The sequence below is a fragment of the Schistocerca piceifrons genome, unplaced genomic scaffold (assembly GCF_021461385.2).
Source record: "Schistocerca piceifrons isolate TAMUIC-IGC-003096 unplaced genomic scaffold, iqSchPice1.1 HiC_scaffold_397, whole genome shotgun sequence".
In the NCBI taxonomy this organism is placed as follows: Eukaryota; Metazoa; Arthropoda; class Insecta; order Orthoptera; family Acrididae; genus Schistocerca; species Schistocerca piceifrons.
In genome coordinates this window covers 28,231-47,587 of record NW_025728622.1, presented here as the reverse complement: position 1 = coordinate 47,587, position 19,357 = coordinate 28,231, and the positions used below count along the sequence as shown (strand labels likewise).

At 55.7% G+C, this 19,357-nt stretch overlaps 36 non-coding genes across 36 annotated transcripts; 9 read left to right on the top strand and 27 right to left on the bottom strand.

Moving 5' to 3' along the window:
• Positions 1-238: 238 nt before the first annotated feature.
• Positions 239-311, bottom strand: Trnam-cau. Its single transcript has one exon. It is a non-coding gene; the product is annotated as a tRNA-Met (tRNA).
• Positions 312-686: 375 nt separating this feature from the next.
• Positions 687-757, bottom strand: Trnag-gcc. The gene has a single exon. It is a non-coding gene; the product is annotated as a tRNA-Gly (tRNA).
• A 340-nt stretch (positions 758-1,097) lies between these two features.
• On the top strand, positions 1,098-1,169 carry Trnaa-ugc. Its single transcript has one exon. It is a non-coding gene; the product is annotated as a tRNA-Ala (tRNA).
• A 592-nt stretch (positions 1,170-1,761) lies between these two features.
• On the bottom strand, positions 1,762-1,835 carry Trnai-aau. The gene has a single exon. It is a non-coding gene; the product is annotated as a tRNA-Ile (tRNA).
• A 546-nt stretch (positions 1,836-2,381) lies between these two features.
• On the bottom strand, positions 2,382-2,454 carry Trnam-cau. Its single transcript has one exon. It is a non-coding gene; the product is annotated as a tRNA-Met (tRNA).
• A 375-nt stretch (positions 2,455-2,829) lies between these two features.
• Trnag-gcc lies at positions 2,830-2,900 on the bottom strand. Its single transcript has one exon. It is a non-coding gene; the product is annotated as a tRNA-Gly (tRNA).
• Positions 2,901-3,240: 340 nt separating this feature from the next.
• Positions 3,241-3,312, top strand: Trnaa-ugc. Its single transcript has one exon. It is a non-coding gene; the product is annotated as a tRNA-Ala (tRNA).
• Positions 3,313-3,904: 592 nt separating this feature from the next.
• Trnai-aau lies at positions 3,905-3,978 on the bottom strand. The gene has a single exon. It is a non-coding gene; the product is annotated as a tRNA-Ile (tRNA).
• A 546-nt stretch (positions 3,979-4,524) lies between these two features.
• On the bottom strand, positions 4,525-4,597 carry Trnam-cau. The gene has a single exon. It is a non-coding gene; the product is annotated as a tRNA-Met (tRNA).
• Positions 4,598-4,972: 375 nt separating this feature from the next.
• Trnag-gcc lies at positions 4,973-5,043 on the bottom strand. Its single transcript has one exon. It is a non-coding gene; the product is annotated as a tRNA-Gly (tRNA).
• A 340-nt stretch (positions 5,044-5,383) lies between these two features.
• Trnaa-ugc lies at positions 5,384-5,455 on the top strand. Its single transcript has one exon. It is a non-coding gene; the product is annotated as a tRNA-Ala (tRNA).
• A 592-nt stretch (positions 5,456-6,047) lies between these two features.
• Trnai-aau lies at positions 6,048-6,121 on the bottom strand. The gene has a single exon. It is a non-coding gene; the product is annotated as a tRNA-Ile (tRNA).
• A 546-nt stretch (positions 6,122-6,667) lies between these two features.
• On the bottom strand, positions 6,668-6,740 carry Trnam-cau. Its single transcript has one exon. It is a non-coding gene; the product is annotated as a tRNA-Met (tRNA).
• A 375-nt stretch (positions 6,741-7,115) lies between these two features.
• Trnag-gcc lies at positions 7,116-7,186 on the bottom strand. Its single transcript has one exon. It is a non-coding gene; the product is annotated as a tRNA-Gly (tRNA).
• Positions 7,187-7,526: 340 nt separating this feature from the next.
• Trnaa-ugc lies at positions 7,527-7,598 on the top strand. Its single transcript has one exon. It is a non-coding gene; the product is annotated as a tRNA-Ala (tRNA).
• Positions 7,599-8,190: 592 nt separating this feature from the next.
• On the bottom strand, positions 8,191-8,264 carry Trnai-aau. The gene has a single exon. It is a non-coding gene; the product is annotated as a tRNA-Ile (tRNA).
• Positions 8,265-8,810: 546 nt separating this feature from the next.
• On the bottom strand, positions 8,811-8,883 carry Trnam-cau. Its single transcript has one exon. It is a non-coding gene; the product is annotated as a tRNA-Met (tRNA).
• A 375-nt stretch (positions 8,884-9,258) lies between these two features.
• Positions 9,259-9,329, bottom strand: Trnag-gcc. Its single transcript has one exon. It is a non-coding gene; the product is annotated as a tRNA-Gly (tRNA).
• Positions 9,330-9,669: 340 nt separating this feature from the next.
• Positions 9,670-9,741, top strand: Trnaa-ugc. Its single transcript has one exon. It is a non-coding gene; the product is annotated as a tRNA-Ala (tRNA).
• Positions 9,742-10,333: 592 nt separating this feature from the next.
• Trnai-aau lies at positions 10,334-10,407 on the bottom strand. Its single transcript has one exon. It is a non-coding gene; the product is annotated as a tRNA-Ile (tRNA).
• Positions 10,408-10,953: 546 nt separating this feature from the next.
• On the bottom strand, positions 10,954-11,026 carry Trnam-cau. The gene has a single exon. It is a non-coding gene; the product is annotated as a tRNA-Met (tRNA).
• Positions 11,027-11,401: 375 nt separating this feature from the next.
• On the bottom strand, positions 11,402-11,472 carry Trnag-gcc. The gene has a single exon. It is a non-coding gene; the product is annotated as a tRNA-Gly (tRNA).
• Positions 11,473-11,812: 340 nt separating this feature from the next.
• Trnaa-ugc lies at positions 11,813-11,884 on the top strand. Its single transcript has one exon. It is a non-coding gene; the product is annotated as a tRNA-Ala (tRNA).
• A 592-nt stretch (positions 11,885-12,476) lies between these two features.
• Trnai-aau lies at positions 12,477-12,550 on the bottom strand. The gene has a single exon. It is a non-coding gene; the product is annotated as a tRNA-Ile (tRNA).
• Positions 12,551-13,096: 546 nt separating this feature from the next.
• Trnam-cau lies at positions 13,097-13,169 on the bottom strand. The gene has a single exon. It is a non-coding gene; the product is annotated as a tRNA-Met (tRNA).
• A 375-nt stretch (positions 13,170-13,544) lies between these two features.
• Trnag-gcc lies at positions 13,545-13,615 on the bottom strand. Its single transcript has one exon. It is a non-coding gene; the product is annotated as a tRNA-Gly (tRNA).
• Positions 13,616-13,955: 340 nt separating this feature from the next.
• Trnaa-ugc lies at positions 13,956-14,027 on the top strand. Its single transcript has one exon. It is a non-coding gene; the product is annotated as a tRNA-Ala (tRNA).
• Positions 14,028-14,619: 592 nt separating this feature from the next.
• Positions 14,620-14,693, bottom strand: Trnai-aau. The gene has a single exon. It is a non-coding gene; the product is annotated as a tRNA-Ile (tRNA).
• A 546-nt stretch (positions 14,694-15,239) lies between these two features.
• Positions 15,240-15,312, bottom strand: Trnam-cau. The gene has a single exon. It is a non-coding gene; the product is annotated as a tRNA-Met (tRNA).
• A 375-nt stretch (positions 15,313-15,687) lies between these two features.
• On the bottom strand, positions 15,688-15,758 carry Trnag-gcc. Its single transcript has one exon. It is a non-coding gene; the product is annotated as a tRNA-Gly (tRNA).
• A 340-nt stretch (positions 15,759-16,098) lies between these two features.
• Positions 16,099-16,170, top strand: Trnaa-ugc. Its single transcript has one exon. It is a non-coding gene; the product is annotated as a tRNA-Ala (tRNA).
• Positions 16,171-16,762: 592 nt separating this feature from the next.
• Positions 16,763-16,836, bottom strand: Trnai-aau. Its single transcript has one exon. It is a non-coding gene; the product is annotated as a tRNA-Ile (tRNA).
• Positions 16,837-17,382: 546 nt separating this feature from the next.
• On the bottom strand, positions 17,383-17,455 carry Trnam-cau. The gene has a single exon. It is a non-coding gene; the product is annotated as a tRNA-Met (tRNA).
• A 375-nt stretch (positions 17,456-17,830) lies between these two features.
• On the bottom strand, positions 17,831-17,901 carry Trnag-gcc. The gene has a single exon. It is a non-coding gene; the product is annotated as a tRNA-Gly (tRNA).
• Positions 17,902-18,241: 340 nt separating this feature from the next.
• Trnaa-ugc lies at positions 18,242-18,313 on the top strand. The gene has a single exon. It is a non-coding gene; the product is annotated as a tRNA-Ala (tRNA).
• A 592-nt stretch (positions 18,314-18,905) lies between these two features.
• Trnai-aau lies at positions 18,906-18,979 on the bottom strand. Its single transcript has one exon. It is a non-coding gene; the product is annotated as a tRNA-Ile (tRNA).
• Positions 18,980-19,357: the final 378 nt, after the last annotated feature.

The window sequence follows — 19,357 nt, the reverse complement described above, 5'->3', positions numbered from 1 at the left end:
CCCTTCTCTCTTTGCGAACGTCATTGCGCATACTGGCTGGCAAGGCGCGCACCTCAAAAGTCTCAGAGCAATGCTTTTGGCTTCATGCTCTACTGGGAGAAGAGGAAAAGGAAAGCTGTCAGTATCAATAACAGGAAGTACAAATTTTCTCTCTGAAGCGTTGAAACGTTGTGGATAACAAACAAGAAATAAGTTCGAGCCCTAGCGACAGCACCACCGTGAGTCACAGAAAATTAAATGCCCCGGGTGAGGATCGAACTCACGACCTTAAAATTATGAGACTTACGCGCTGACTACTGCGCTACCGAGGCACGGGGCGGACCGTTGGTCCTGGGAACTGGGCAAGTAGCGTACCCATTGTTAGACGCAGAGATACACTACTTGGTGGATAACGTGTTCTGTTGCTACACGTGCATTGCCGGCCCAGTTGATTGTGGTGGTGCTGCAGCTTTTGCAACGATGGGCAGTACTCGCCGTCGTTCAAGTTCATTGCCTCGGAGGCACCTGGACACAGCAACTTGTGAGGCCAGGCCGACGCCAGTCCGCAGAACATGACGCGAGCGTCTGAGTGGGGAACCGCGCGTGCTGCGTTCTCGGTTCTTCTCAAGGGAATCCCGCTATACATTCTTGTGGATCGTGCATCTCAAGCGCGCAAGCCACACGGCACCGCGGGAAAAGCAAAACGATGCATCGGCCGGGAATCGAACCCGGGCCGCCCGCGTGGCAGGCGAGCATTCTACCACTGAACCACCGATGCTCAGACCAGTAGCAATCTTTCGCTGCTTCCCGAGCAGATGTCTCGAGATAACGTGGGACTGCCGTCAAGCGCCGTAGCATTCTGTCGAGAAAATGCTGCAGACGCTGAATCCTGCACTGTACTGCCTAAAAATGCCGCCAGAACGCCGTCCTCTGCGTCCTCTTGCGTCGCCGGCGCCGACTCTTGCCAAAGGGTGCGAAATGTGCATGGATACGCCGTGCGAATGCATCTGCATGTGCTCCCCTAGCCTACCTCGTAATGCGCCTAGGGCTACGATCACCTTCGGCCGCTGCCGACTGGCGGGAAGCCGACACAGCGCGGCGTGGGGGCGCCCGGTTGTGCGGTGGTGGTGTAAAGGTCAGCATAGTTGCCTTGCAAGCAGTTGATCCGGGTTCGATTCCCGGCCACCGCAGCAGGCTTTCAGCTTTGCGTATGAGTACTTTTGCCACGCGCCGTTAAATTAATGTTCTTTCTCCCTCTTACTCGCTGCAGACCAGCCTACAGTGTGTCTCGACTTGTCTCGACTTTGCTCAGCTGACGCGAGAGCTGACGCTCTCCAGTCGGCCTATATCAAAACGACAAGCACGAGAAACGACTGAGAGAGGCAGGGAGAGGCGAGGCGGTGGACACACAGCACGCCCCTTCATTTCACGGTGGCGTCTCCCTCACTGAATCGGTCTGCAGCTGCGAAAACAAAGGAGAAAGAAAAATAGGAAGCAAAATTGCCAACAGTACCCTGTGTTCCCATGCGGTCACCCGCCCAAGCACTGACAAGGGCCAAAGTTGTTACACGTCGGCAATCGGGCATTTTCTTTCATTTTCTCTTTGCCGTATGAGAACCAGCGTATTCAACATATTGTGACCATTGCCGAGCGAATGCTGCAGCGCTTCCCGACGAGTCGGGTTCGGATCCTCTGCCAACGTCCACGCACGGCGATGATCTTTTGGTCATCACACTCGCCAGCTGAAATCGGCGCTGCCTTTTCGTAGTAGTAAAAGCCTACTGGCCCGTGGGGGGATCGAACCCACGACCTTCGCGTTATTAGCACGACGCTCTAACCAACTGAGCTAACGGGCCTCGACGCGGACGGTTGCTCAGCCCTACGCTGGAAACACGTCGCATGAAGCCACACGCCACTTCTAGGGTCACCGTGTGTCTGCTTCGCCCGTCTATGTTCTGCTGGCGGTCACGAAACAGTAGCTGTACTGCGAGCAGGACGGGAAACGGCAGCACGCACTGCTGAAACTTGAGACGATTCGTGTGGAAAAAATTCCGTTCCGGTTTCGGCAATCGAGCCCGGGCCTCCGGGGTGATAGCCAGGCATCCTAGCCACTAGATCTCACCGGATTTGGGCGTCCGTTCGACGGATCGGATGGTCTCTCGCACCCTTCTCTCTTTGCGAACGTCATTGCGCATACTGGCTGGCAAGGCGCGCACCTCAAAAGTCTCAGAGCAATGCTTTTGGCTTCATGCTCTACTGGGAGAAGAGGAAAAGGAAAGCTGTCAGTATCAATAACAGGAAGTATAAATTTTCTCTCTGAAGCGTTGAAACGTTGTGGATAACAAACAAGAAATAAGTTCGAGCCCTAGCGACAGCACCACCGTGAGTCACAGAAAATTAAATGCCCCGGGTGAGGATCGAACTCACGACCTTAAAATTATGAGACTTACGCGCTGACTACTGCGCTACCGAGGCACGGGGCGGACCGTTGGTCCTGGGAACTGGGCAAGTAGCGTACCCATTGTTAGACGCAGAGATACACTACTTGGTGGATAACGTGTTCTGTTGCTACACGTGCATTGCCGGCCCAGTTGATTGTGGTGGTGCTGCAGCTTTTGCAACGATGGGCAGTACTCGCCGTCGTTCAAGTTCATTGCCTCGGAGGCACCTGGACACAGCAACTTGTGAGGCCAGGCCGACGCCAGTCCGCAGAACATGACGCGAGCGTCTGAGTGGGGAACCGCGCGTGCTGCGTTCTCGGTTCTTCTCAAGGGAATCCCGCTATACATTCTTGTGGATCGTGCATCTCAAGCGCGCAAGCCACACGGCACCGCGGGAAAAGCAAAACGATGCATCGGCCGGGAATCGAACCCGGGCCGCCCGCGTGGCAGGCGAGCATTCTACCACTGAACCACCGATGCTCAGACCAGTAGCAATCTTTCGCTGCTTCCCGAGCAGATGTCTCGAGATAACGTGGGACTGCCGTCAAGCGCCGTAGCATTCTGTCGAGAAAATGCTGCAGACGCTGAATCCTGCACTGTACTGCCTAAAAATGCCGCCAGAACGCCGTCCTCTGCGTCCTCTTGCGTCGCCGGCGCCGACTCTTGCCAAAGGGTGCGAAATGTGCATGGATACGCCGTGCGAATGCATCTGCATGTGCTCCCCTAGCCTACCTCGTAATGCGCCTAGGGCTACGATCACCTTCGGCCGCTGCCGACTGGCGGGAAGCCGACACAGCGCGGCGTGGGGGCGCCCGGTTGTGCGGTGGTGGTGTAAAGGTCAGCATAGTTGCCTTGCAAGCAGTTGATCCGGGTTCGATTCCCGGCCACCGCAGCAGGCTTTCAGCTTTGCGTATGAGTACTTTTGCCACGCGCCGTTAAATTAATGTTCTTTCTCCCTCTTACTCGCTGCAGACCAGCCTACAGTGTGTCTCGACTTGTCTCGACTTTGCTCAGCTGACGCGAGAGCTGACGCTCTCCAGTCGGCCTATATCAAAACGACAAGCACGAGAAACGACTGAGAGAGGCAGGGAGAGGCGAGGCGGTGGACACACAGCACGCCCCTTCATTTCACGGTGGCGTCTCCCTCACTGAATCGGTCTGCAGCTGTGAAAACAAAGGAGAAAGAAAAATAGGAAGCAAAATTGCCAACAGTACCCTGTGTTCCCATGCGGTCACCCGCCCAAGCACTGACAAGGGCCAAAGTTGTTACACGTCGGCAATCGGGCATTTTCTTTCATTTTCTCTTTGCCGTATGAGAACCAGCGTATTCAACATATTGTGACCATTGCCGAGCGAATGCTGCAGCGCTTCCCGACGAGTCGGGTTCGGATCCTCTGCCAACGTCCACGCACGGCGATGATCTTTTGGTCATCACACTCGCCAGCTGAAATCGGCGCTGCCTTTTCGTAGTAGTAAAAGTCTACTGGCCCGTGGGGGGATCGAACCCACGACCTTCGCGTTATTAGCACGACGCTCTAACCAACTGAGCTAACGGGCCTCGACGCGGACGGTTGCTCAGCCCTACGCTGGAAACACGTCGCATGAAGCCACACGCCACTTCTAGGGTCACCGTGTGTCTGCTTCGCCCGTCTATGTTCTGCTGGCGGTCACGAAACAGTAGCTGTACTGCGAGCAGGACGGGAAACGGCAGCACGCACTGCTGAAACTTGAGACGATTCGTGTGGAAAAAATTCCGTTCCGGTTCCGGCAATCGAGCCCGGGCCTCCGGGGTGATAGCCAGGCATCCTAGCCACTAGATCTCACCGGATTTGGGCGTCCGTTCGACGGATCGGATGGTCTCTCGCACCCTTCTCTCTTTGCGAACGTCATTGCGCATACTGGCTGGCAAGGCGCGCACCTCAAAAGTCTCAGAGCAATGCTTTTGGCTTCATGCTCTACTGGGAGAAGAGGAAAAGGAAAGCTGTCAGTATCAATAACAGGAAGTACAAATTTTCTCTCTGAAGCGTTGAAACGTTGTGGATAACAAACAAGAAATAAGTTCGAGCCCTAGCGACAGCACCACCGTGAGTCACAGAAAATTAAATGCCCCGGGTGAGGATCGAACTCACGACCTTAAAATTATGAGACTTACGCGCTGACTACTGCGCTACCGAGGCACGGGGCGGACCGTTGGTCCTGGGAACTGGGCAAGTAGCGTACCCATTGTTAGACGCAGAGATACACTACTTGGTGGATAACGTGTTCTGTTGCTACACGTGCATTGCCGGCCCAGTTGATTGTGGTGGTGCTGCAGCTTTTGCAACGATGGGCAGTACTCGCCGTCGTTCAAGTTCATTGCCTCGGAGGCACCTGGACACAGCAACTTGTGAGGCCAGGCCGACGCCAGTCCGCAGAACATGACGCGAGCGTCTGAGTGGGGAACCGCGCGTGCTGCGTTCTCGGTTCTTCTCAAGGGAATCCCGCTATACATTCTTGTGGATCGTGCATCTCAAGCGCGCAAGCCACACGGCACCGCGGGAAAAGCAAAACGATGCATCGGCCGGGAATCGAACCCGGGCCGCCCGCGTGGCAGGCGAGCATTCTACCACTGAACCACCGATGCTCAGACCAGTAGCAATCTTTCGCTGCTTCCCGAGCAGATGTCTCGAGATAACGTGGGACTGCCGTCAAGCGCCGTAGCATTCTGTCGAGAAAATGCTGCAGACGCTGAATCCTGCACTGTACTGCCTAAAAATGCCGCCAGAACGCCGTCCTCTGCGTCCTCTTGCGTCGCCGGCGCCGACTCTTGCCAAAGGGTGCGAAATGTGCATGGATACGCCGTGCGAATGCATCTGCATGTGCTCCCCTAGCCTACCTCGTAATGCGCCTAGGGCTACGATCACCTTCGGCCGCTGCCGACTGGCGGGAAGCCGACACAGCGCGGCGTGGGGGCGCCCGGTTGTGCGGTGGTGGTGTAAAGGTCAGCATAGTTGCCTTGCAAGCAGTTGATCCGGGTTCGATTCCCGGCCACCGCAGCAGGCTTTCAGCTTTGCGTATGAGTACTTTTGCCACGCGCCGTTAAATTAATGTTCTTTCTCCCTCTTACTCGCTGCAGACCAGCCTACAGTGTGTCTCGACTTGTCTCGACTTTGCTCAGCTGACGCGAGAGCTGACGCTCTCCAGTCGGCCTATATCAAAACGACAAGCACGAGAAACGACTGAGAGAGGCAGGGAGAGGCGAGGCGGTGGACACACAGCACGCCCCTTCATTTCACGGTGGCGTCTCCCTCACTGAATCGGTCTGCAGCTGCGAAAACAAAGGAGAAAGAAAAATAGGAAGCAAAATTGCCAACAGTACCCTGTGTTCCCATGCGGTCACCCGCCCAAGCACTGACAAGGGCCAAAGTTGTTACACGTCGGCAATCGGGCATTTTCTTTCATTTTCTCTTTGCCGTATGAGAACCAGCGTATTCAACATATTGTGACCATTGCCGAGCGAATGCTGCAGCGCTTCCCGACGAGTCGGGTTCGGATCCTCTGCCAACGTCCACGCACGGCGATGATCTTTTGGTCATCACACTCGCCAGCTGAAATCGGCGCTGCCTTTTCGTAGTAGTAAAAGCCTACTGGCCCGTGGGGGGATCGAACCCACGACCTTCGCGTTATTAGCACGACGCTCTAACCAACTGAGCTAACGGGCCTCGACGCGGACGGTTGCTCAGCCCTACGCTGGAAACACGTCGCATGAAGCCACACGCCACTTCTAGGGTCACCGTGTGTCTGCTTCGCCCGTCTATGTTCTGCTGGCGGTCACGAAACAGTAGCTGTACTGCGAGCAGGACGGGAAACGGCAGCACGCACTGCTGAAACTTGAGACGATTCGTGTGGAAAAAATTCCGTTCCGGTTTCGGCAATCGAGCCCGGGCCTCCGGGGTGATAGCCAGGCATCCTAGCCACTAGATCTCACCGGATTTGGGCGTCCGTTCGACGGATCGGATGGTCTCTCGCACCCTTCTCTCTTTGCGAACGTCATTGCGCATACTGGCTGGCAAGGCGCGCACCTCAAAAGTCTCAGAGCAATGCTTTTGGCTTCATGCTCTACTGGGAGAAGAGGAAAAGGAAAGCTGTCAGTATCAATAACAGGAAGTATAAATTTTCTCTCTGAAGCGTTGAAACGTTGTGGATAACAAACAAGAAATAAGTTCGAGCCCTAGCGACAGCACCACCGTGAGTCACAGAAAATTAAATGCCCCGGGTGAGGATCGAACTCACGACCTTAAAATTATGAGACTTACGCGCTGACTACTGCGCTACCGAGGCACGGGGCGGACCGTTGGTCCTGGGAACTGGGCAAGTAGCGTACCCATTGTTAGACGCAGAGATACACTACTTGGTGGATAACGTGTTCTGTTGCTACACGTGCATTGCCGGCCCAGTTGATTGTGGTGGTGCTGCAGCTTTTGCAACGATGGGCAGTACTCGCCGTCGTTCAAGTTCATTGCCTCGGAGGCACCTGGACACAGCAACTTGTGAGGCCAGGCCGACGCCAGTCCGCAGAACATGACGCGAGCGTCTGAGTGGGGAACCGCGCGTGCTGCGTTCTCGGTTCTTCTCAAGGGAATCCCGCTATACATTCTTGTGGATCGTGCATCTCAAGCGCGCAAGCCACACGGCACCGCGGGAAAAGCAAAACGATGCATCGGCCGGGAATCGAACCCGGGCCGCCCGCGTGGCAGGCGAGCATTCTACCACTGAACCACCGATGCTCAGACCAGTAGCAATCTTTCGCTGCTTCCCGAGCAGATGTCTCGAGATAACGTGGGACTGCCGTCAAGCGCCGTAGCATTCTGTCGAGAAAATGCTGCAGACGCTGAATCCTGCACTGTACTGCCTAAAAATGCCGCCAGAACGCCGTCCTCTGCGTCCTCTTGCGTCGCCGGCGCCGACTCTTGCCAAAGGGTGCGAAATGTGCATGGATACGCCGTGCGAATGCATCTGCATGTGCTCCCCTAGCCTACCTCGTAATGCGCCTAGGGCTACGATCACCTTCGGCCGCTGCCGACTGGCGGGAAGCCGACACAGCGCGGCGTGGGGGCGCCCGGTTGTGCGGTGGTGGTGTAAAGGTCAGCATAGTTGCCTTGCAAGCAGTTGATCCGGGTTCGATTCCCGGCCACCGCAGCAGGCTTTCAGCTTTGCGTATGAGTACTTTTGCCACGCGCCGTTAAATTAATGTTCTTTCTCCCTCTTACTCGCTGCAGACCAGCCTACAGTGTGTCTCGACTTGTCTCGACTTTGCTCAGCTGACGCGAGAGCTGACGCTCTCCAGTCGGCCTATATCAAAACGACAAGCACGAGAAACGACTGAGAGAGGCAGGGAGAGGCGAGGCGGTGGACACACAGCACGCCCCTTCATTTCACGGTGGCGTCTCCCTCACTGAATCGGTCTGCAGCTGCGAAAACAAAGGAGAAAGAAAAATAGGAAGCAAAATTGCCAACAGTACCCTGTGTTCCCATGCGGTCACCCGCCCAAGCACTGACAAGGGCCAAAGTTGTTACACGTCGGCAATCGGGCATTTTCTTTCATTTTCTCTTTGCCGTATGAGAACCAGCGTATTCAACATATTGTGACCATTGCCGAGCGAATGCTGCAGCGCTTCCCGACGAGTCGGGTTCGGATCCTCTGCCAACGTCCACGCACGGCGATGATCTTTTGGTCATCACACTCGCCAGCTGAAATCGGCGCTGCCTTTTCGTAGTAGTAAAAGCCTACTGGCCCGTGGGGGGATCGAACCCACGACCTTCGCGTTATTAGCACGACGCTCTAACCAACTGAGCTAACGGGCCTCGACGCGGACGGTTGCTCAGCCCTACGCTGGAAACACGTCGCATGAAGCCACACGCCACTTCTAGGGTCACCGTGTGTCTGCTTCGCCCGTCTATGTTCTGCTGGCGGTCACGAAACAGTAGCTGTACTGCGAGCAGGACGGGAAACGGCAGCACGCACTGCTGAAACTTGAGACGATTCGTGTGGAAAAAATTCCGTTCCGGTTTCGGCAATCGAGCCCGGGCCTCCGGGGTGATAGCCAGGCATCCTAGCCACTAGATCTCACCGGATTTGGGCGTCCGTTCGACGGATCGGATGGTCTCTCGCACCCTTCTCTCTTTGCGAACGTCATTGCGCATACTGGCTGGCAAGGCGCGCACCTCAAAAGTCTCAGAGCAATGCTTTTGGCTTCATGCTCTACTGGGAGAAGAGGAAAAGGAAAGCTGTCAGTATCAATAACAGGAAGTATAAATTTTCTCTCTGAAGCGTTGAAACGTTGTGGATAACAAACAAGAAATAAGTTCGAGCCCTAGCGACAGCACCACCGTGAGTCACAGAAAATTAAATGCCCCGGGTGAGGATCGAACTCACGACCTTAAAATTATGAGACTTACGCGCTGACTACTGCGCTACCGAGGCACGGGGCGGACCGTTGGTCCTGGGAACTGGGCAAGTAGCGTACCCATTGTTAGACGCAGAGATACACTACTTGGTGGATAACGTGTTCTGTTGCTACACGTGCATTGCCGGCCCAGTTGATTGTGGTGGTGCTGCAGCTTTTGCAACGATGGGCAGTACTCCCCGTCGTTCAAGTTCATTGCCTCGGAGGCACCTGGACACAGCAACTTGTGAGGCCAGGCCGACGCCAGTCCGCAGAACATGACGCGAGCGTCTGAGTGGGGAACCGCGCGTGCTGCGTTCTCGGTTCTTCTCAAGGGAATCCCGCTATACATTCTTGTGGATCGTGCATCTCAAGCGCGCAAGCCACACGGCACCGCGGGAAAAGCAAAACGATGCATCGGCCGGGAATCGAACCCGGGCCGCCCGCGTGGCAGGCGAGCATTCTACCACTGAACCACCGATGCTCAGACCAGTAGCAATCTTTCGCTGCTTCCCGAGCAGATGTCTCGAGATAACGTGGGACTGCCGTCAAGCGCCGTAGCATTCTGTCGAGAAAATGCTGCAGACGCTGAATCCTGCACTGTACTGCCTAAAAATGCCGCCAGAACGCCGTCCTCTGCGTCCTCTTGCGTCGCCGGCGCCGACTCTTGCCAAAGGGTGCGAAATGTGCATGGATACGCCGTGCGAATGCATCTGCATGTGCTCCCCTAGCCTACCTCGTAATGCGCCTAGGGCTACGATCACCTTCGGCCGCTGCCGACTGGCGGGAAGCCGACACAGCGCGGCGTGGGGGCGCCCGGTTGTGCGGTGGTGGTGTAAAGGTCAGCATAGTTGCCTTGCAAGCAGTTGATCCGGGTTCGATTCCCGGCCACCGCAGCAGGCTTTCAGCTTTGCGTATGAGTACTTTTGCCACGCGCCGTTAAATTAATGTTCTTTCTCCCTCTTACTCGCTGCAGACCAGCCTACAGTGTGTCTCGACTTGTCTCGACTTTGCTCAGCTGACGCGAGAGCTGACGCTCTCCAGTCGGCCTATATCAAAACGACAAGCACGAGAAACGACTGAGAGAGGCAGGGAGAGGCGAGGCGGTGGACACACAGCACGCCCCTTCATTTCACGGTGGCGTCTCCCTCACTGAATCGGTCTGCAGCTGCGAAAACAAAGGAGAAAGAAAAATAGGAAGCAAAATTGCCAACAGTACCCTGTGTTCCCATGCGGTCACCCGCCCAAGCACTGACAAGGGCCAAAGTTGTTACACGTCGGCAATCGGGCATTTTCTTTCATTTTCTCTTTGCCGTATGAGAACCAGCGTATTCAACATATTGTGACCATTGCCGAGCGAATGCTGCAGCGCTTCCCGACGAGTCGGGTTCGGATCCTCTGCCAACGTCCACGCACGGCGATGATCTTTTGGTCATCACACTCGCCAGCTGAAATCGGCGCTGCCTTTTCGTAGTAGTAAAAGCCTACTGGCCCGTGGGGGGATCGAACCCACGACCTTCGCGTTATTAGCACGACGCTCTAACCAACTGAGCTAACGGGCCTCGACGCGGACGGTTGCTCAGCCCTACGCTGGAAACACGTCGCATGAAGCCACACGCCACTTCTAGGGTCACCGTGTGTCTGCTTCGCCCGTCTATGTTCTGCTGGCGGTCACGAAACAGTAGCTGTACTGCGAGCAGGACGGGAAACGGCAGCACGCACTGCTGAAACTTGAGACGATTCGTGTGGAAAAAATTCCGTTCCGGTTCCGGCAATCGAGCCCGGGCCTCCGGGGTGATAGCCAGGCATCCTAGCCACTAGATCTCACCGGATTTGGGCGTCCGTTCGACGGATCGGATGGTCTCTCGCACCCTTCTCTCTTTGCGAACGTCATTGCGCATACTGGCTGGCAAGGCGCGCACCTCAAAAGTCTCAGAGCAATGCTTTTGGCTTCATGCTCTACTGGGAGAAGAGGAAAAGGAAAGCTGTCAGTATCAATAACAGGAAGTACAAATTTTCTCTCTGAAGCGTTGAAACGTTGTGGATAACAAACAAGAAATAAGTTCGAGCCCTAGCGACAGCACCACCGTGAGTCACAGAAAATTAAATGCCCCGGGTGAGGATCGAACTCACGACCTTAAAATTATGAGACTTACGCGCTGACTACTGCGCTACCGAGGCACGGGGCGGACCGTTGGTCCTGGGAACTGGGCAAGTAGCGTACCCATTGTTAGACGCAGAGATACACTACTTGGTGGATAACGTGTTCTGTTGCTACACGTGCATTGCCGGCCCAGTTGATTGTGGTGGTGCTGCAGCTTTTGCAACGATGGGCAGTACTCCCCGTCGTTCAAGTTCATTGCCTCGGAGGCACCTGGACACAGCAACTTGTGAGGCCAGGCCGACGCCAGTCCGCAGAACATGACGCGAGCGTCTGAGTGGGGAACCGCGCGTGCTGCGTTCTCGGTTCTTCTCAAGGGAATCCCGCTATACATTCTTGTGGATCGTGCATCTCAAGCGCGCAAGCCACACGGCACCGCGGGAAAAGCAAAACGATGCATCGGCCGGGAATCGAACCCGGGCCGCCCGCGTGGCAGGCGAGCATTCTACCACTGAACCACCGATGCTCAGACCAGTAGCAATCTTTCGCTGCTTCCCGAGCAGATGTCTCGAGATAACGTGGGACTGCCGTCAAGCGCCGTAGCATTCTGTCGAGAAAATGCTGCAGACGCTGAATCCTGCACTGTACTGCCTAAAAATGCCGCCAGAACGCCGTCCTCTGCGTCCTCTTGCGTCGCCGGCGCCGACTCTTGCCAAAGGGTGCGAAATGTGCATGGATACGCCGTGCGAATGCATCTGCATGTGCTCCCCTAGCCTACCTCGTAATGCGCCTAGGGCTACGATCACCTTCGGCCGCTGCCGACTGGCGGGAAGCCGACACAGCGCGGCGTGGGGGCGCCCGGTTGTGCGGTGGTGGTGTAAAGGTCAGCATAGTTGCCTTGCAAGCAGTTGATCCGGGTTCGATTCCCGGCCACCGCAGCAGGCTTTCAGCTTTGCGTATGAGTACTTTTGCCACGCGCCGTTAAATTAATGTTCTTTCTCCCTCTTACTCGCTGCAGACCAGCCTACAGTGTGTCTCGACTTGTCTCGACTTTGCTCAGCTGACGCGAGAGCTGACGCTCTCCAGTCGGCCTATATCAAAACGACAAGCACGAGAAACGACTGAGAGAGGCAGGGAGAGGCGAGGCGGTGGACACACAGCACGCCCCTTCATTTCACGGTGGCGTCTCCCTCACTGAATCGGTCTGCAGCTGCGAAAACAAAGGAGAAAGAAAAATAGGAAGCAAAATTGCCAACAGTACCCTGTGTTCCCATGCGGTCACCCGCCCAAGCACTGACAAGGGCCAAAGTTGTTACACGTCGGCAATCGGGCATTTTCTTTCATTTTCTCTTTGCCGTATGAGAACCAGCGTATTCAACATATTGTGACCATTGCCGAGCGAATGCTGCAGCGCTTCCCGACGAGTCGGGTTCGGATCCTCTGCCAACGTCCACGCACGGCGATGATCTTTTGGTCATCACACTCGCCAGCTGAAATCGGCGCTGCCTTTTCGTAGTAGTAAAAGCCTACTGGCCCGTGGGGGGATCGAACCCACGACCTTCGCGTTATTAGCACGACGCTCTAACCAACTGAGCTAACGGGCCTCGACGCGGACGGTTGCTCAGCCCTACGCTGGAAACACGTCGCATGAAGCCACACGCCACTTCTAGGGTCACCGTGTGTCTGCTTCGCCCGTCTATGTTCTGCTGGCGGTCACGAAACAGTAGCTGTACTGCGAGCAGGACGGGAAACGGCAGCACGCACTGCTGAAACTTGAGACGATTCGTGTGGAAAAAATTCCGTTCCGGTTTCGGCAATCGAGCCCGGGCCTCCGGGGTGATAGCCAGGCATCCTAGCCACTAGATCTCACCGGATTTGGGCGTCCGTTCGACGGATCGGATGGTCTCTCGCACCCTTCTCTCTTTGCGAACGTCATTGCGCATACTGGCTGGCAAGGCGCGCACCTCAAAAGTCTCAGAGCAATGCTTTTGGCTTCATGCTCTACTGGGAGAAGAGGAAAAGGAAAGCTGTCAGTATCAATAACAGGAAGTATAAATTTTCTCTCTGAAGCGTTGAAACGTTGTGGATAACAAACAAGAAATAAGTTCGAGCCCTAGCGACAGCACCACCGTGAGTCACAGAAAATTAAATGCCCCGGGTGAGGATCGAACTCACGACCTTAAAATTATGAGACTTACGCGCTGACTACTGCGCTACCGAGGCACGGGGCGGACCGTTGGTCCTGGGAACTGGGCAAGTAGCGTACCCATTGTTAGACGCAGAGATACACTACTTGGTGGATAACGTGTTCTGTTGCTACACGTGCATTGCCGGCCCAGTTGATTGTGGTGGTGCTGCAGCTTTTGCAACGATGGGCAGTACTCCCCGTCGTTCAAGTTCATTGCCTCGGAGGCACCTGGACACAGCAACTTGTGAGGCCAGGCCGACGCCAGTCCGCAGAACATGACGCGAGCGTCTGAGTGGGGAACCGCGCGTGCTGCGTTCTCGGTTCTTCTCAAGGGAATCCCGCTATACATTCTTGTGGATCGTGCATCTCAAGCGCGCAAGCCACACGGCACCGCGGGAAAAGCAAAACGATGCATCGGCCGGGAATCGAACCCGGGCCGCCCGCGTGGCAGGCGAGCATTCTACCACTGAACCACCGATGCTCAGACCAGTAGCAATCTTTCGCTGCTTCCCGAGCAGATGTCTCGAGATAACGTGAGACTGCCGTCAAGCGCCGTAGCATTCTGTCGAGAAAATGCTGCAGACGCTGAATCCTGCACTGTACTGCCTAAAAATGCCGCCAGAACGCCGTCCTCTGCGTCCTCTTGCGTCGCCGGCGCCGACTCTTGCCAAAGGGTGCGAAATGTGCATGGATACGCCGTGCGAATGCATCTGCATGTGCTCCCCTAGCCTACCTCGTAATGCGCCTAGGGCTACGATCACCTTCGGCCGCTGCCGACTGGCGGGAAGCCGACACAGCGCGGCGTGGGGGCGCCCGGTTGTGCGGTGGTGGTGTAAAGGTCAGCATAGTTGCCTTGCAAGCAGTTGATCCGGGTTCGATTCCCGGCCACCGCAGCAGGCTTTCAGCTTTGCGTATGAGTACTTTTGCCACGCGCCGTTAAATTAATGTTCTTTCTCCCTCTTACTCGCTGCAGACCAGCCTACAGTGTGTCTCGACTTGTCTCGACTTTGCTCAGCTGACGCGAGAGCTGACGCTCTCCAGTCGGCCTATATCAAAACGACAAGCACGAGAAACGACTGAGAGAGGCAGGGAGAGGCGAGGCGGTGGACACACAGCACGCCCCTTCATTTCACGGTGGCGTCTCCCTCACTGAATCGGTCTGCAGCTGCGAAAACAAAGGAGAAAGAAAAATAGGAAGCAAAATTGCCAACAGTACCCTGTGTTCCCATGCGGTCACCCGCCCAAGCACTGACAAGGGCCAAAGTTGTTACACGTCGGCAATCGGGCATTTTCTTTCATTTTCTCTTTGCCGTATGAGAACCAGCGTATTCAACATATTGTGACCATTGCCGAGCGAATGCTGCAGCGCTTCCCGACGAGTCGGGTTCGGATCCTCTGCCAACGTCCACGCACGGCGATGATCTTTTGGTCATCACACTCGCCAGCTGAAATCGGCGCTGCCTTTTCGTAGTAGTAAAAGCCTACTGGCCCGTGGGGGGATCGAACCCACGACCTTCGCGTTATTAGCACGACGCTCTAACCAACTGAGCTAACGGGCCTCGACGCGGACGGTTGCTCAGCCCTACGCTGGAAACACGTCGCATGAAGCCACACGCCACTTCTAGGGTCACCGTGTGTCTGCTTCGCCCGTCTATGTTCTGCTGGCGGTCACGAAACAGTAGCTGTACTGCGAGCAGGACGGGAAACGGCAGCACGCACTGCTGAAACTTGAGACGATTCGTGTGGAAAAAATTCCGTTCCGGTTTCGGCAATCGAGCCCGGGCCTCCGGGGTGATAGCCAGGCATCCTAGCCACTAGATCTCACCGGATTTGGGCGTCCGTTCGACGGATCGGATGGTCTCTCGCACCCTTCTCTCTTTGCGAACGTCATTGCGCATACTGGCTGGCAAGGCGCGCACCTCAAAAGTCTCAGAGCAATGCTTTTGGCTTCATGCTCTACTGGGAGAAGAGGAAAAGGAAAGCTGTCAGTATCAATAACAGGAAGTATAAATTTTCTCTCTGAAGCGTTGAAACGTTGTGGATAACAAACAAGAAATAAGTTCGAGCCCTAGCGACAGCACCACCGTGAGTCACAGAAAATTAAATGCCCCGGGTGAGGATCGAACTCACGACCTTAAAATTATGAGACTTACGCGCTGACTACTGCGCTACCGAGGCACGGGGCGGACCGTTGGTCCTGGGAACTGGGCAAGTAGCGTACCCATTGTTAGACGCAGAGATACACTACTTGGTGGATAACGTGTTCTGTTGCTACACGTGCATTGCCGGCCCAGTTGATTGTGGTGGTGCTGCAGCTTTTGCAACGATGGGCAGTACTCCCCGTCGTTCAAGTTCATTGCCTCGGAGGCACCTGGACACAGCAACTTGTGAGGCCAGGCCGACGCCAGTCCGCAGAACATGACGCGAGCGTCTGAGTGGGGAACCGCGCGTGCTGCGTTCTCGGTTCTTCTCAAGGGAATCCCGCTATACATTCTTGTGGATCGTGCATCTCAAGCGCGCAAGCCACACGGCACCGCGGGAAAAGCAAAACGATGCATCGGCCGGGAATCGAACCCGGGCCGCCCGCGTGGCAGGCGAGCATTCTACCACTGAACCACCGATGCTCAGACCAGTAGCAATCTTTCGCTGCTTCCCGAGCAGATGTCTCGAGATAACGTGGGACTGCCGTCAAGCGCCGTAGCATTCTGTCGAGAAAATGCTGCAGACGCTGAATCCTGCACTGTACTGCCTAAAAATGCCGCCAGAACGCCGTCCTCTGCGTCCTCTTGCGTCGCCGGCGCCGACTCTTGCCAAAGGGTGCGAAATGTGCATGGATACGCCGTGCGAATGCATCTGCATGTGCTCCCCTAGCCTACCTCGTAATGCGCCTAGGGCTACGATCACCTTCGGCCGCTGCCGACTGGCGGGAAGCCGACACAGCGCGGCGTGGGGGCGCCCGGTTGTGCGGTGGTGGTGTAAAGGTCAGCATAGTTGCCTTGCAAGCAGTTGATCCGGGTTCGATTCCCGGCCACCGCAGCAGGCTTTCAGCTTTGCGTATGAGTACTTTTGCCACGCGCCGTTAAATTAATGTTCTTTCTCCCTCTTACTCGCTGCAGACCAGCCTACAGTGTGTCTCGACTTGTCTCGACTTTGCTCAGCTGACGCGAGAGCTGACGCTCTCCAGTCGGCCTATATCAAAACGACAAGCACGAGAAACGACTGAGAGAGGCAGGGAGAGGCGAGGCGGTGGACACACAGCACGCCCCTTCATTTCACGGTGGCGTCTCCCTCACTGAATCGGTCTGCAGCTGCGAAAACAAAGGAGAAAGAAAAATAGGAAGCAAAATTGCCAACAGTACCCTGTGTTCCCATGCGGTCACCCGCCCAAGCACTGACAAGGGCCAAAGTTGTTACACGTCGGCAATCGGGCATTTTCTTTCATTTTCTCTTTGCCGTATGAGAACCAGCGTATTCAACATATTGTGACCATTGCCGAGCGAATGCTGCAGCGCTTCCCGACGAGTCGGGTTCGGATCCTCTGCCAACGTCCACGCACGGCGATGATCTTTTGGTCATCACACTCGCCAGCTGAAATCGGCGCTGCCTTTTCGTAGTAGTAAAAGCCTACTGGCCCGTGGGGGGATCGAACCCACGACCTTCGCGTTATTAGCACGACGCTCTAACCAACTGAGCTAACGGGCCTCGACGCGGACGGTTGCTCAGCCCTACGCTGGAAACACGTCGCATGAAGCCACACGCCACTTCTAGGGTCACCGTGTGTCTGCTTCGCCCGTCTATGTTCTGCTGGCGGTCACGAAACAGTAGCTGTACTGCGAGCAGGACGGGAAACGGCAGCACGCACTGCTGAAACTTGAGACGATTCGTGTGGAAAAAATTCCGTTCCGGTTCCGGCAATCGAGCCCGGGCCTCCGGGGTGATAGCCAGGCATCCTAGCCACTAGATCTCACCGGATTTGGGCGTCCGTTCGACGGATCGGATGGTCTCTCGCACCCTTCTCTCTTTGCGAACGTCATTGCGCATACTGGCTGGCAAGGCGCGCACCTCAAAAGTCTCAGAGCAATGCTTTTGGCTTCATGCTCTACTGGGAGAAGAGGAAAAGGAAAGCTGTCAGTATCAATAACAGGAAGTACAAATTTTCTCTCTGAAGCGTTGAAACGTTGTGGATAACAAACAAGAAATAAGTTCGAGCCCTAGCGACAGCACCACCGTGAGTCACAGAAAATTAAATGCCCCGGGTGAGGATCGAACTCACGACCTTAAAATTATGAGACTTACGCGCTGACTACTGCGCTACCGAGGCACGGGGCGGACCGTTGGTCCTGGGAACTGGGCAAGTAGCGTACCCATTGTTAGACGCAGAGATACACTACTTGGTGGATAACGTGTTCTGTTGCTACACGTGCATTGCCGGCCCAGTTGATTGTGGTGGTGCTGCAGCTTTTGCAACGATGGGCAGTACTCCCCGTCGTTCAAGTTCATTGCCTCGGAGGCACCTGGACACAGCAACTTGTGAGGCCAGGCCGACGCCAGTCCGCAGAACATGACGCGAGCGTCTGAGTGGGGAACCGCGCGTGCTGCGTTCTCGGTTCTTCTCAAGGGAATCCCGCTATACATTCTTGTGGATCGTGCATCTCAAGCGCGCAAGCCACACGGCACCGCGGGAAAAGCAAAACGATGCATCGGCCGGGAATCGAACCCGGGCCGCCCGCGTGGCAGGCGAGCATTCTACCACTGAACCACCGATGCTCAGACCAGTAGCAATCTTTCGCTGCTTCCCGAGCAGATGTCTCGAGATAACGTGGGACTGCCGTCAAGCGCCGTAGCATTCTGTCGAGAAAATGCTGCAGACGCTGAATCCTGCACTGTACTGCCTAAAAATGCCGCCAGAACGCCGTCCTCTGCGTCCTCTTGCGTCGCCGGCGCCGACTCTTGCCAAAGGGTGCGAAATGTGCATGGATACGCCGTGCGAATGCATCTGCATGTGCTCCCCTAGCCTACCTCGTAATGCGCCTAGGGCTACGATCACCTTCGGCCGCTGCCGACTGGCGGGAAGCCGACACAGCGCGGCGTGGGGGCGCCCGGTTGTGCGGTGGTGGTGTAAAGGTCAGCATAGTTGCCTTGCAAGCAGTTGATCCGGGTTCGATTCCCGGCCACCGCAGCAGGCTTTCAGCTTTGCGTATGAGTACTTTTGCCACGCGCCGTTAAATTAATGTTCTTTCTCCCTCTTACTCGCTGCAGACCAGCCTACAGTGTGTCTCGACTTGTCTCGACTTTGCTCAGCTGACGCGAGAGCTGACGCTCTCCAGTCGGCCTATATCAAAACGACAAGCACGAGAAACGACTGAGAGAGGCAGGGAGAGGCGAGGCGGTGGACACACAGCACGCCCCTTCATTTCACGGTGGCGTCTCCCTCACTGAATCGGTCTGCAGCTGCGAAAACAAAGGAGAAAGAAAAATAGGAAGCAAAATTGCCAACAGTACCCTGTGTTCCCATGCGGTCACCCGCCCAAGCACTGACAAGGGCCAAAGTTGTTACACGTCGGCAATCGGGCATTTTCTTTCATTTTCTCTTTGCCGTATGAGAACCAGCGTATTCAACATATTGTGACCATTGCCGAGCGAATGCTGCAGCGCTTCCCGACGAGTCGGGTTCGGATCCTCTGCCAACGTCCACGCACGGCGATGATCTTTTGGTCATCACACTCGCCAGCTGAAATCGGCGCTGCCTTTTCGTAGTAGTAAAAGCCTACTGGCCCGTGGGGGGATCGAACCCACGACCTTCGCGTTATTAGCACGACGCTCTAACCAACTGAGCTAACGGGCCTCGACGCGGACGGTTGCTCAGCCCTACGCTGGAAACACGTCGCATGAAGCCACACGCCACTTCTAGGGTCACCGTGTGTCTGCTTCGCCCGTCTATGTTCTGCTGGCGGTCACGAAACAGTAGCTGTACTGCGAGCAGGACGGGAAACGGCAGCACGCACTGCTGAAACTTGAGACGATTCGTGTGGAAAAAATTCCGTTCCGGTTTCGGCAATCGAGCCCGGGCCTCCGGGGTGATAGCCAGGCATCCTAGCCACTAGATCTCACCGGATTTGGGCGTCCGTTCGACGGATCGGATGGTCTCTCGCACCCTTCTCTCTTTGCGAACGTCATTGCGCATACTGGCTGGCAAGGCGCGCACCTCAAAAGTCTCAGAGCA